The 12,918-nt window shown below is 36.3% G+C and overlaps 1 protein-coding gene across 9 annotated transcripts in view; it reads right to left on the minus strand.

Moving 5' to 3' along the window:
- LOC137244680 (uncharacterized) overlaps positions 1-5,932 on the minus strand; it is a 416,557-nt gene extending 410,625 nt beyond the window's left edge. For 8 of the 9 annotated variants that reach the window (XR_010951154.1, XR_010951152.1, XR_010951155.1 and 5 more), the window contains exon 1: positions 5,809-5,932. The gene's annotated coding sequence lies outside the window, so the exon portion shown is untranslated. The remainder of the gene's footprint in view (positions 1-5,808) is intronic. The other variant, XM_067774045.1, reaches the window with a different exon arrangement.
- Between the last annotated feature and the right edge of the window lie 6,986 nt (positions 5,933-12,918).

Raw genomic sequence — 12,918 nt, forward strand, 5'->3', positions numbered from 1 at the left:
TCAATTTTCTTGCCATAAAGGAAGTTAAATTACTTACTCTTCGAAAAAAATATAAATTTTTTGTAAAAAAAAAAAAATTAAAAACCATATTTTCATTTAATCGCAGTTTGATTTAACCCGGGTTTTGGCAAATTAGTTAAAAATATTTTGCATTACTAAGTAATTTTAGACGAAAAAAATGGTGTTTCAAATAACTTTTTACAAAAAATTTGTGTTCCAAAGATGAAATTATCGATACATCGTTTTCCGATTTTTTGTTTGCCCTAAATAATGTATCGAAACGTATCGAAAAAAATTCTTTCTTTTATTCATCTAAAATGACCTAGTAATTTCTTGCTATTGTGAAACACTTAAAACACTCAACCCACATTGTAAAAATTTTAGAATGCAGGCTAAGCAAACGTCTACCGAGTCTGTTAGCAGTAAATTGATGCATGTATCTTGTCTAATGTTCAAACGATCCGGTTCTCAAGGTGCTTCGAGATATTCATTGCAGACTAAGTGCTGGAGAAATTTAGAAATCATTGTTTTAATATTTCTTCAGTAGTCTAAAAATAGGAACTGCGTCCAAAGTTAATTAATCGAGACGTGCGGAAACTATTGAAGGATATTTCAAGCAAGTCTTAGGCAATTCTAAGTATATATTTTAATAGGAACGTTAAGTCGTGATTTTACCGAAAACAAACAGAAAAAGGGGTGGATGTGATTTTAGAGCTGCTTTTTACCAAAAAGCCAGCACCATGGCCGGTACCAGCCCATTGTGTTTTCGCAATTGCGGTGAGTTTTTGGCGCTGCTCAGCAAATGTGCAGAAAACTTGATTGTTTGACATGAACTTAAACTTGGTAGTGCTGCTTAACGCTGCAGATATATTGATTTCCTTGTATCTTCAGCTGTTACGCAGCAACTTTCAATAACCCTACATTGCTGTGAACAGATGTCGCTCGCTTCATTTTACTCAACACCTTGCAAATTTACACAGCCTTAATGAAACATATTATTTCAACGACAAACTATGATTAAAAACAAGTACTGAAAGGTACTAGATGCTATTAGCAAAATATATAAACAATTTCAGCGAAAATGGGAACGGCAAAAAGTACAAAAGATGCTAATTAAGGTAGTAGTGGAAATTTAATCCTTAATAAGAAGTTAAGTGTTTTGAAGATGAGTGAGGACAATGCGTAGAACCTACCTTCTCGCAGAAGGTTTGGGCGTATTTTAATCGCAGGAACCATGTCACTGTTGATAAGTATAATTTCGAAGTAATAAAAAGTAATGTGAAACGAATGGTCAAAACCCGAATGAAGTTGGGCGAATGAATGCATATAATAAGATATTCTTAGCGGCATCGAATGGTGAAAACAAAGCTCTCCCTCTATTGGAAGGGCAAAATGGAAAAGCCTTTGCTTCATGAGCTTCTTAAAATAAATCACGAAGTAAAGTTCAATGTTCCCGCAACAATTTTGAGCTCTACATAGGAACTTAAAAAAAATAAAGAAAATGTTAGCAGATTCTCTCCTAAGACACTACACCCGGTACTCCATAAGAAGCAAAAAAAAAACTGATAAACATGAACAATTGGCAAAAATTTAAAGAATGCACTGAGTTAAGCAAAGGCTATAAAAGGTAACAACAAAAAAACTCTACTTATGCATCCAAAGCCAAAATATCGGCAGACGAGTCAGTTAAAAACAATGCGAAATCAAAAACCAAAGCGAAAACTCGAAAAAAAATCAGCAGCTAAATGGCCATGACTGCAATGGACAACTGATGGGACACCAGCACCATAGACAAAAGCAAAAACAAACGAAAAGCATTGCTTCAGCTGCGACGCTGATTATTAACATTGCTGTTGTTGCTGTTAACGTTGCCGTTAAAGTTAAAGTTGTGGTCGCTGGTGCCGCTGCTCTTAATCTTATGCAACCTTTTTTGCAAATTTTGCTTTGCTCATTTTCTTAGTAAACTTTTTGTTTTGTTTCATTTAACGAATGGGTGTTTTTGCTATATTTACGGCGCTTTGTTAATTTCATTTGTTTGTTCGTGTACATAACTTTTTTTACATTGCTGTCAAAATGAATTAAATGAAACGTGAAAAAAAAAATATTTTTTCAAAGTCCAGTTGTTGATTCGATATGAAATCGGCGAAATGTGCAAAATGCAGACAATTTTTTTACTTTTGTTCGTTGTAATATTTCGTATTTCTCTTTTACAGTGTTTTTGTTTGTTTATTTTGCGAGTTTTCACGAATTTTTTTTCAATGCTTTCTTAATTATTGCACGATTTCCGTCTGTTGTGCGTTAGGCATGCGCTCGAACCAATACCATTTTACTAATCAAATTTGCTATTCAATTCATTTGCACTGCTGACCAAGATTCGCGTGCGCAAGCGCTATCCATTAAAGTGAAAATTGATTGAAAGGAATGAAAATAAAAAAAGCCTAAATATTGAAAGAAAATAATAAAAAAGGAAAAAAAATTACTCGCCGCTGAAAACGCGTTCATATGCTTGCCCAAATTCAAGTTCACTAATTGATGTGCGCCACCGTGGTGTGATGGTAGCGTGTTCCGCCTACCACACCGTATGCCCTGGGTTCGCGCCCCAGACAAAGCAACATCAAAAATTTTAGAAATAAGGTTTTTAAATTAGAAGAAAATTTTTCTAAACGGGGTCGCCCCTCGGCAGTGTTTGGCAAGCGGTCCGGGTGTATTTCTGCCATGAAAAGCTCTCAGTGAAAACTCATCTGCCTTGCAGATGCCGTTCGGAGTCGGCATAAAACATGTAGGTCCCGTCCGGCCAATTTGTAGGGAAAATCAAGAGGAGCACGACGCAAATTGGAAGAGAAGCTCGGCTTTAGATCTCTTCGGAGGTTATCGCGCCTTACACTTATTTTATTTTTTATAATTGATGTGCGCAATTTTTTTATGTATAAAAGTGTTAAAGTGTTTTATTAAACTTTTTGTTTTTGTATTAAATTTGGTTATGTAAAATAGCAGTTACGTGGAAGTTTATTGCCAATTAAGAAATAAAGAAAAATCAAATTTAAATAAGGTTTGGTTTTTATTATATATTAATATAAATATATATTAAAATAAATATATTAATATAAATTGTAGTAAAATTTTTTTTTAAAATATGAACTGATTTTTTGTTTAAATAAAAAGAAAAATGCCCAAACGCAGTTTCTTACAAGCCAAAAAAATAAAAAATTTATTAAAATAAATTTTAGAAAAAACATATACAAAATACAATTGAAATTTCATTAACTAAAAAGATTAACAATATTTTAAACGAAGTACAAACATACGTGAATGATAAAAAAAAATTTATTGAACAATTTAAAAAAATATATATTTTTATTTAATGTTGAGAAAAAATTATTCAAAGCTTCCACAAAAAAATATTTAAAATAAAAGTAGTAAAAAAAAATTTAACTAAAAGAAAATTTTATTTATATCAATCAAATGGGAATAAGATTTACATAATAGTTTTTATTTGAATAAAAAACAATTTTAATACTTTTTAATGCTGAATCTAATTTTGTTTTTATAATATTTTTTTCAGTTTATCATACAGATTTTTCATATTTTTTGTTTCTTATTTTTGTAAAATATATATTTTACAAGTTATTTTAAATTAAATTATTATGCATAGAAGACGAGTAAATTAGAAAAAAAAAACAATGTTCATAGAACGTATAGCCGACTATTTCAATCACGAATCACTATTCAAATCACGTTTAGTGCATCAAGCCATCAATGCACTTTGCAAGTTTCTACTTGTAACTCGTTTTCTACTGTTTGCTGTTTTTTTTCTAACTCTAACAAAAAGCAGGAGCTTAAAGAAAAACCAACAAAAATCCTCGTCTAACAATAGCACCTGATTGGCGCACTCTTTTGACGGTGGTAAAGAATAAAAAGAACAAACAGTAGAAAACGAGGTATAAATAGAAACTTGCAAAGTGAATATTATGTTTTCAGGCATATTAAGAAAAAAATTTTTGAAAGACTACTATAAACTTAAAAAACAAAAATTAAAGCATTTTTTATTTCTTCTCAAACTTGAAATGTAGAAATAAAAAAAAACTAATTCAGTTTTCAAAATTAATCTATAAAGATTTATTCTAAATTTTTATTTATTATTTTTTAATGATGAAACAAATATTTTTTATTCAAAATTAAAAATAATGAGAAAGAACAGCAAACACTAAATCAGTAAAAAAGATCAATACGAAATATTAAATATTTAAATTGTTTTTCTGGTATTTCATAAATTTCCAGCATTTTTTATTGCAACATGTTTTTTTAAGTATACCTTGAAAATATTTTATTAACAAAAAAGAAAAATAGACAAAATAAAAAAGTTATGAAAAAAAACTTTGTAAACTTTGAACTGTACAAAAATGAAGAATAACAAAAACAATTGTATAAGGCAATATGTTCGTTAATTAAATAAAGAAAAAAAAGTAATAAAAATACTGAAAAACGTACAAAAGTAAAAAATTAAAATTTCAGACCTTAACTTTCTGTGAAAAAATGTGTCTTTTTTTAATAAAATTTTTGTGAAAATTCATTATAAAGTAAAGTTTTTCTTTCCTTTTTTTATTTTAACTTTGTTGTAAACCATTAATAGCAATTTTTTCACGATTTTTTATTTGCCTTTTCTTTAAGCTTGTTTTTTTTTTTAATATCTTATGTTTAACAAGTGGACTAAAATTAGTTCGAATAAAGTAAGCAAAGGCTTTACAAAAATTAGTGGGGAGGCGGTAGCGTGCTTTCAACTAGAAAAAGTCTTCCTATGGGGAATCGCCCCACGGCAGTGATTTGGCAAACACTACTCATCTGCCTTGCAGATGCCATTAGGAGTCGACGTAAAACATGTCCCAATTTGTAGGGAAAATTTAAAAGGACCACGACGCAACATGCGAGAAAAGTTCTGACTTCTTTTCGGAGGTATATCGCGGTTTAGATTTATATATTTTATCAAAATTAAAAAAAATTTTTTTTTGAGAAAAAATTTACGAAGTGGCCATGCATCTGTAATTTTTTTGATCCAAAAAGAAAAATTATGTGAAAAAAGAGCAAAAAAGAGAAAAATATAATTAGGAAATATAAAATATTTTGGCTTTCAAACTAAATTTTTTTTTACAAAACAAGCCCTTAAGACGTTTTTAGGAACAATGAAATATTGACGAAATAAAAAGAAATCAAAAGTAATTAAAAACAATATTGGAAAACACAAAAATATACTTTTAATTTTTGCAACTTTAGCCTCATTGGAAATTCCATATTTGAATTAAAACAGCAATAAAAGTTTGCTCTTTTTTTATATCATTTCTCAAACTAGTTTTGTTTGCTTGCATATCATACACCTGAGCACCCAAAATATGGCCATTCGCTTCTTCCCTTTTGTCTACAATTTTCTTAAGCATCAATGCACACTTCACTTTGCACTTTGCACCCTCTCAAGCGCATCTTAAACGGAAGATGTGCATCTACAACTGATACATTTTTTTCCGGAGTTTCATCATTGTCTGTTTGTGCTTTTTTTTTGTTGTGCTATTTTTTGTTGCTTTGATTTTAACCCGTCACTTTGCAACGCACAAGTTCGCACTTTCGATTTCGTTCACCAGCAAATATCATTCATTTATCAGCCTCTCTTGCTTCAATACACTTTAAACAAAATTTTTTATTTCTACACTTTTTCATTGTTAATTAAGTAATTTTTACGTTTCGTTATGTTTTTCGATTCTTAATTGATTGAATAAAAAAAAAAACATTCAATTGAAAAAATGAACATCAGAAATTCACCTCAGCGTTCGGCTCCAAGTAATTTGGCGCTGCCGTTGGAGACTTAGCGCGCGCAGCCCGTTCACACAGACGTTGAGGAGATATCAACTGTCAGATCCGCGCACATCGACCCGTTCGACATGAATACTGAAAAAGAACTAAACTTACTGTGATCACTTGGCAAAGCAGTTCAGTTAAGCTGGTAAAATGTTTATTGATGGTGCAGGCGATGACGATGTATATGATGACGACGAATACCGGAGGTGAGAAAATAGGCAAGAATTGAGAGAGAGCATAATAAACACTTGCCGTTTTAGTTGAAGATCGATCTTTATAACCAAGCGGTAGATTTTGGTTTCAAGCTGGCGAAGTTCCATTTGGTATTGGTCACTATCTTTCATTCCTAAAGAGCGCATACTCGCTGTTTCCGTTGTTGCTTTTTATACTCAGCTGAGTAGAGCTCACAGAGTATATTAATTTTGTTCGCATAACGGTACCCTGTAACGGCATAAACTAATCGAGATAGATATAGACTTCTATATATCAAAATGATCTGGGCGAAAAAAGAAATTCATTTAGCCATGTCCGTCCGTCCGTAAACACGATAACTTGAGGTATATTGATGAAATTTGGTATGTACGTTCCCGGGGACTCATCTCAGGTCGCTATTTAAAATGAACGAAATCGGACCATAACCACGCCCACTTTTTCGATATCGAAAATTTCGAAAAGCTGCGATAATTCATTACCAAGGACGGATAAAGCGATGAAACTTTGTAGGTGGGTTGACCTTATGACGCAAAATAGAAAATTAATAAAATTTTGGACAATAGGCGTGGCACCGCCCACTTTTAAAAGAAGGTAATTTAAAAGTTTTGCAAGCTGTAACTTGGTAGTCGTTAAAGATATCATGATGAAATTTGGCAGGAACGTTACTCCTATTACTGTATGTGTGCTAAATAAAATTTAGCAAAATCGGATAACGCACACGCCCACTTAAAAAAATAATTTATTCTAAAAGTCAAATTAAAAAAAATATTGAATATATTTACAGTATATAAGTAAATTATGTCAACATTCAACTCCAGTAATGATATGTTGCAACAAAATACAAAAATAAAAGAATTTTTTTTTCATTTAATTTATCTAGAATACTTTTAATGCCATAAGTCGAACAAAAATTAACCAATCCTTGTGAGATTTGGTAAGGGTAAGGGAAATCGGTTGAAGCCACGCCCAGTTTTTATACACAGTCGACCATCTGTCCTTCCGCTCCACCGTTAACACGATAAGTTGACCAAAAATTGATATATCTTTACTAAACTTAGTTCACATACTTATCTGAACTCACTTTATCTTGGTATTAAAAATGGGCAAAATATAACTTAAAAAAAAAACTTTGTAAAATGGGTGTGACATCCACCATATTAAGTAGAAGAAAATGAAAAAGTTCTGCAGGGCGGAATCCAAAGCCCTTGGAATCGTGGCAGAAATACTGATCGTGGTATTACATTTATAAGTAAATTAGCGGTACCCGACAGATATGTTCTGGGTCACCCTGGTCCGATATCTCGAAAACGCCTTCACATATACAGCTAAGGTTCACTCCCTTTTAAAATCCTCATTAATACCTTTAATTTGATACCCATATCGTACAAACACATTATACAGTCACTCCTGGTCCACCTTTATGGCGATATCTCGAAAAGGGGTCCACCTATAGAACTAAGGCCCACTCCTTTTTAAAATACTCATTAACACCTTTCATTTGATACCCATATCGTACAAACATATTCTAGGGTCACCCCTGGTTCACCTTTATGGCCATTTCTCGAAAAGGCGTCCACCTGTGGAACTATGGTCCACTCCCTTTTAAAATACTCTTTATTACCTTCCATATGATACCAATGTTATGCAACCACCGTAGGTTCATTTTCCTACATGGTGATTTTCCCTATTTTGTATCCATAGCTCTCAGCTGAGTATGTAATGTTCGGTTACACCCGAACTTAGCCTTCCTTACTTGTTTTGTTTGTTTGGTTTCTTCCACACATACAATTTTGGTTGCATTCGTTGTACGACAATGAAGGTTTGAGCAGGCTTAAATAACTTAATTTGTGCAGCCGAGCAGCTGAATGCTCACAAATGTTGAAACCGCGATCACACCTGCATAAATTGCTTCATTGTTGTTGTTGTACAAACAACGCTGACAACTTGTTTGCAGTGTTTCTCAAACTTCTTTTTACCTACCGTATAAATAATTTTTTAACATAATTTTTGTTATTTTTTTCTTACATTTACATGTGAGGTATTCATTTCACCTTGGTATTCGGTTTATCTGTGTATGTGGTTATTTTTTGACGTGAGTACCTCAGTAGTGTTAGGGTTAATGTGATTTTCAGGTGGTGATTGGCGAGTTACAAATAGAGGTCTTAGGTCCCTCTAGAAAGTGTTAAAAAAACCAGTGTATAAATTAATTCACTTCTTGCTTCACGATTCTATTGAAAAGCACAAAGAAGCCTCCTATAATGTGGCTCACTTTTTTGATGACGATCTTCACAAATGCTTTAAGGTCTGGTATGATTTATCTCTTGGTGGGGATGCTGCCGCTGACCTAATGGCTAATGTCCTCGTCAAGGTCGCCATTCAAAATAGAATGCCATTTAAACATGTGACATTTACGGTGGTGGTCATGCAGAAAAATGCAGTTTTGGTATCGAATTAGGGGATAAGCAGAGACTATGCCGCAGAGTGCCTGAAAGGCACATTCGTGCGCTGTGATCATACGAAAGGATGGGCAAGGAATGTTTGTGGAACAGATCAACTTCTCTGGTGCCCTAAACATGGTCATATCCAGCATAATAAATATCCAGCAGAATAAAAAGATCATCATCACCATTTTGTAATAGGCGAACGGTACAACTCCATTGCTTTAGATGTTTGTACTATTCGCGGCCGAAATTCGCGATCGCCTCTTTGCTGCAAAAAGCAAGCAACAAATAAACAAGGAAAGCTATGCGGCTAAAGGCTTCAGTCACAACAGACTACCAATGCTTTCCCAGCACGGTTCATACACCTGCTATTTGAGAACAAAAGTCAAGCCGACGGAATGCAGGAGAAGTGGGGGCATATCTTTAGAGAGCATTTCTTACTGCTGCCAAGGAAGAAATTGGTTACCAGCTTCCAAGACATTTTTTTAGGAATAATATAAGTAGAGGCAGAAATGCTTAAGAGCGTAGATAAAGAGAAAAGTTCCTGGTAAATGATGTTGCGTTCATATAATCATTTTCTAAAGTTCTTATTTTAATTTTGTATAAGGGTTAATGCAGGCGATCAACAAAAAGGTTAAGTATTTTTGTCGTCTCTTTTTCTGTTATGCTATGCACTTTTCAGTGCATTGGACTAGATCATTATTAAACATTGCAGTTATTTTTTAGTCTACATAATCGCTCGCTTCTAACCGCATCGCTATCGCCGATACCCCGCCCGCTCCGCGTTAACATTTATCATCTGACTTTCTGCTGTTTCCATTAGTCATACATTGCTACCTACATGTACATATATGCTATTTGAATTGAACATTAAAGTTTGTGAATTAAGTATATGAATTGTGGACTTTTATTTTCAATTGGACAACAAAATATATTTCTTACGGTAAATATGGCACCATTTTCCTTCGAGCCAGATTCGGTTCCCGCATATTAAGAAAAAATTAATAATATAATTTTGTTCGTATACAGTACATATATACGTACATACACCGTAGTTAAGAGAAGTCGGAGCTCCAAACTAACTATAAACTAGTTGAAAAAAGTTACCTTTGTGCAAATTTTGTAAGTTCGGCGCGTTTTATAACTATCTAGGAGTTTGAAATACAATCCTTTAATTTTCGAAACACACGTGAAAACTATAATGTCGAACTCGGTTAAAACACGAGATTCTGCTCTGAATGCGATAAAACGATATATGACAAAAAGTGTCGAAGATGCATTAACAATGAAAAATGAGGAGATTACGAGCAACCTGCAGTTATTGACTGAACAGTGGGCTCGCTTTAATGTTGCTCAAGATGCAGTAGAAAATTCGTGTGGTGTTGAAAATATTGAAATTGAAGAGAATGTGCGTATTCAAGCTGAAGCATGTTATGCTACAGCGTTATCCAACTTTAACCGCGAACAAAAAAGTTGTAACGAACCTGTAAATAACACCGCAAAAACAATGGTATCCGCGCCTATACGTCTACCGAAAATGGAGCTACCGCGCTTCTCCGGGGATTCCACGGAATGGATCGGATTTTACGACGCGTTTAGCTCTCTTGTTGCAGACAATTCTGCATTATCAGATGTACAAAAGCTCCATTACCTTTGGAGCTGCTTGAAGGGCGATGCGCTAAAAATTATAAGTGGCTTCAAAATATGTGACGCAAACTATATGGAAGCTTGGGAACAATTAAAATCGCGGTATAAAGTTATGCGTGTAATTGTTGAAGCTCATCTTCGCGCATTGGCTGGTCTCAAAAAGGCTACGAGTGACAGTGCTGACGCCATTAAAGCTGTCATCGATGAGTTTCAACAACACATTCGCGAACTTAAAGCGTTAGGTCGTCCAGTGCAGTTTTGGGACGACTGGTTGGCAGATTGTCATTCGAGACACGTAAGCAGTAGGAGCTTTCTCTCGTTAGTGACGAGCCCCCGACATTTGATCAGTTGACGGAATTTTTGGAGATACGGTGTCGCTCGTTATCCATGCTTTCGTCGTCGACAACATTGGTCCCAATAAAAGGCAAACCCGTACCAACAAACAAGTCGACAAATGTGTTTCATGCAGTACCGGAACTGAATGATACGTGTGCTTATTGCAATGGTTCTCACAAGATTTACAGCTGCGACAAGTTTCGTGACTTGGACGTTACTGCAAAATCGAAATTCGTTATGCTAGCGCGTGTCTGCCTAAATTGCTTTAGTTCAGGACACTTCAGAGATCGGTGTAATAGTTCTTCTACCTGCCGCGTTTGTAAACAACGTCATCATACGCGTCTACATGGCGCCGTATCCACCAATAGCACTACCGCAGTTATTCACTATTCCAACAACTCGTCCAATCCGTTCTCGGCTGCTGCCGCCGCTCCGCGATCAAACGATGATGCTTCCTCTGTAAGTGACCCCTCATCAAGCGCCGAAGCTTCACGCGTGTCGGCATGTCTTAATTCAAGCGCTAATCCACCCATTCCAGTAGAAAGGGTGGTTCCGTTATCCACTGCTTCGGTAAAAGTATGTGATCGTTCCGGCCGATGGCAACCCGCTTATTTGCTTTTCGATTCTGGCTCCCATGCCTCTTTTGTAACCGAGGCGTATGTGCAATGCTTGGGTCTACCGCGAACACCCTCCGAAGTGTATATCACTGGCATTGGATCAGCGCAAGGAGGTCAAGCTAGAGGTGAGGTATCACTTTCTCTTTCTTCTTATTGCACCGATCAGCGATTTGTCATCAATGCTCTTATCTTGCCAAAAATCACAAGTGATTTGCCAACGCAGTCTGTAGCTGTCTCTCCGTGGCCGCATATTCAAGGCTTGCTTCTAGCCGATCCACAATTTATGCACCCTGGGCATATCGACATATTGGTTGGCATGGACGTCATGGATCAGCTTGTTTGTCCGGAGTTTGTAAAGGGACCACCGGGAATCCCTATGACTCAACGGAAGGTGTTTGGATGGACGCTATTCGTAAGACTAAGTGGGACAGGGTCTGCTGTACAACACTTACAATCACTATGCTGTGATGTTCAGTTATATCGCGCGTTGACTAGGTTGTGGCAGTTAAAAGAAGCGCCTCAAAGGGCATACCTTACGCCCAAAGAACGCTATTGCCAAGATCATTTTGAGGCAACGCATCAACGAGCTCCTGACGGATGGTTCATCGTTGAGTTGCAGTTGAAATCCGATGTACCATTGGGAGATTCGCGGAACCTTGCCATTCAGTACCTGCTGCGTCTCGAAAGAAGGTTTGCTCGTGACAGCGAACTTCGTTTGCGCTACAACGATTTTATGAAGGAGCTAATCGAAATGAACCATATGCAGCCCGCTTCAGAAACGTTAAACCAAACTTACTACATGTCCCATCATCCCGTTGTGAAGGATACTAGTATAACGACCAAACTTAGGGTAGTATTCAATGCGTCCGCCAAATCGTCGTCCGTAAACTCGCTGAATGACGCGTTGTTCGTCGGACCTCAACTGCAGCAAGATTTGTACAATATCTTAATTCGTTTTAGAACCCACCGCTATGCTGTAACAGCTGATATCGCAAAAATGTATCGTCAGGTTTGCGTGTCTCCTAAACATTCCGATGTGCAACGCATAGTGTGGCGTAGCCATCCATCGCAGCCTATCAAGGATTTTCGCATGGTTCGTGTAACATACGGAGTAGCAGCTGCATCTCATCTAGCTCTTCGGTCGCTTCAACAAACGGCACGGGACTCATTGAATGGGTGTGCTAAATTCGTTAATGTTATTTTCAAGGACTTTTATATGGATGATCTGCTTACCGGCGCGTCAGTAAAGAAGAGCTTCAGTCGCTGCAGCAAGGAGTATCCGCAATATTAAATGAAGGTGGATTTGAGCTCCGAAAGTGGGCGTCAAACTGTGCGGAGCTAAGGGCAAGCATTTGTGATACACCTGAAAACATATCGCATTATGTCATCGATGATACGGATGTTCACGCCTTAGGGCTCATTTGGAACACAGAGGGAGACTATTTTATATTTGCCGTTAACTTGAAGGAACCTACCGCTCTTTTGACGAAAAGAGCTTTTTTATCGGACGCTAGCACGCTCTTTGATCCGCTAGGGCTTCTTGCACCAACAACTATAAAATCAAAGATATGGTTTCAGGACATTTGGCGTACAAAGGTAGATTGGGATGACCGCATTCCTGAGTCGATCGCTGGTAAGTGGCTCGAGCACCGCACAGAACTGCAAAGGCTTGCATACTTAAAGATGAATCGCTGGATTGGCACGGAAGCAGCTAGGCCATTACGCAACTTCACGTCTTCGCGGATGCCTCTGAGGTCGCTTACGCTGCCGCTATGTACGCCCCACACAACTCAGAGATGGCAGCATTACTGTTGCGTTAA

The sequence above is a fragment of the Eurosta solidaginis genome, chromosome 3 (assembly GCF_040869045.1).
Source record: "Eurosta solidaginis isolate ZX-2024a chromosome 3, ASM4086904v1, whole genome shotgun sequence".
In the NCBI taxonomy this organism is placed as follows: domain Eukaryota; kingdom Metazoa; phylum Arthropoda; class Insecta; order Diptera; family Tephritidae; genus Eurosta; species Eurosta solidaginis.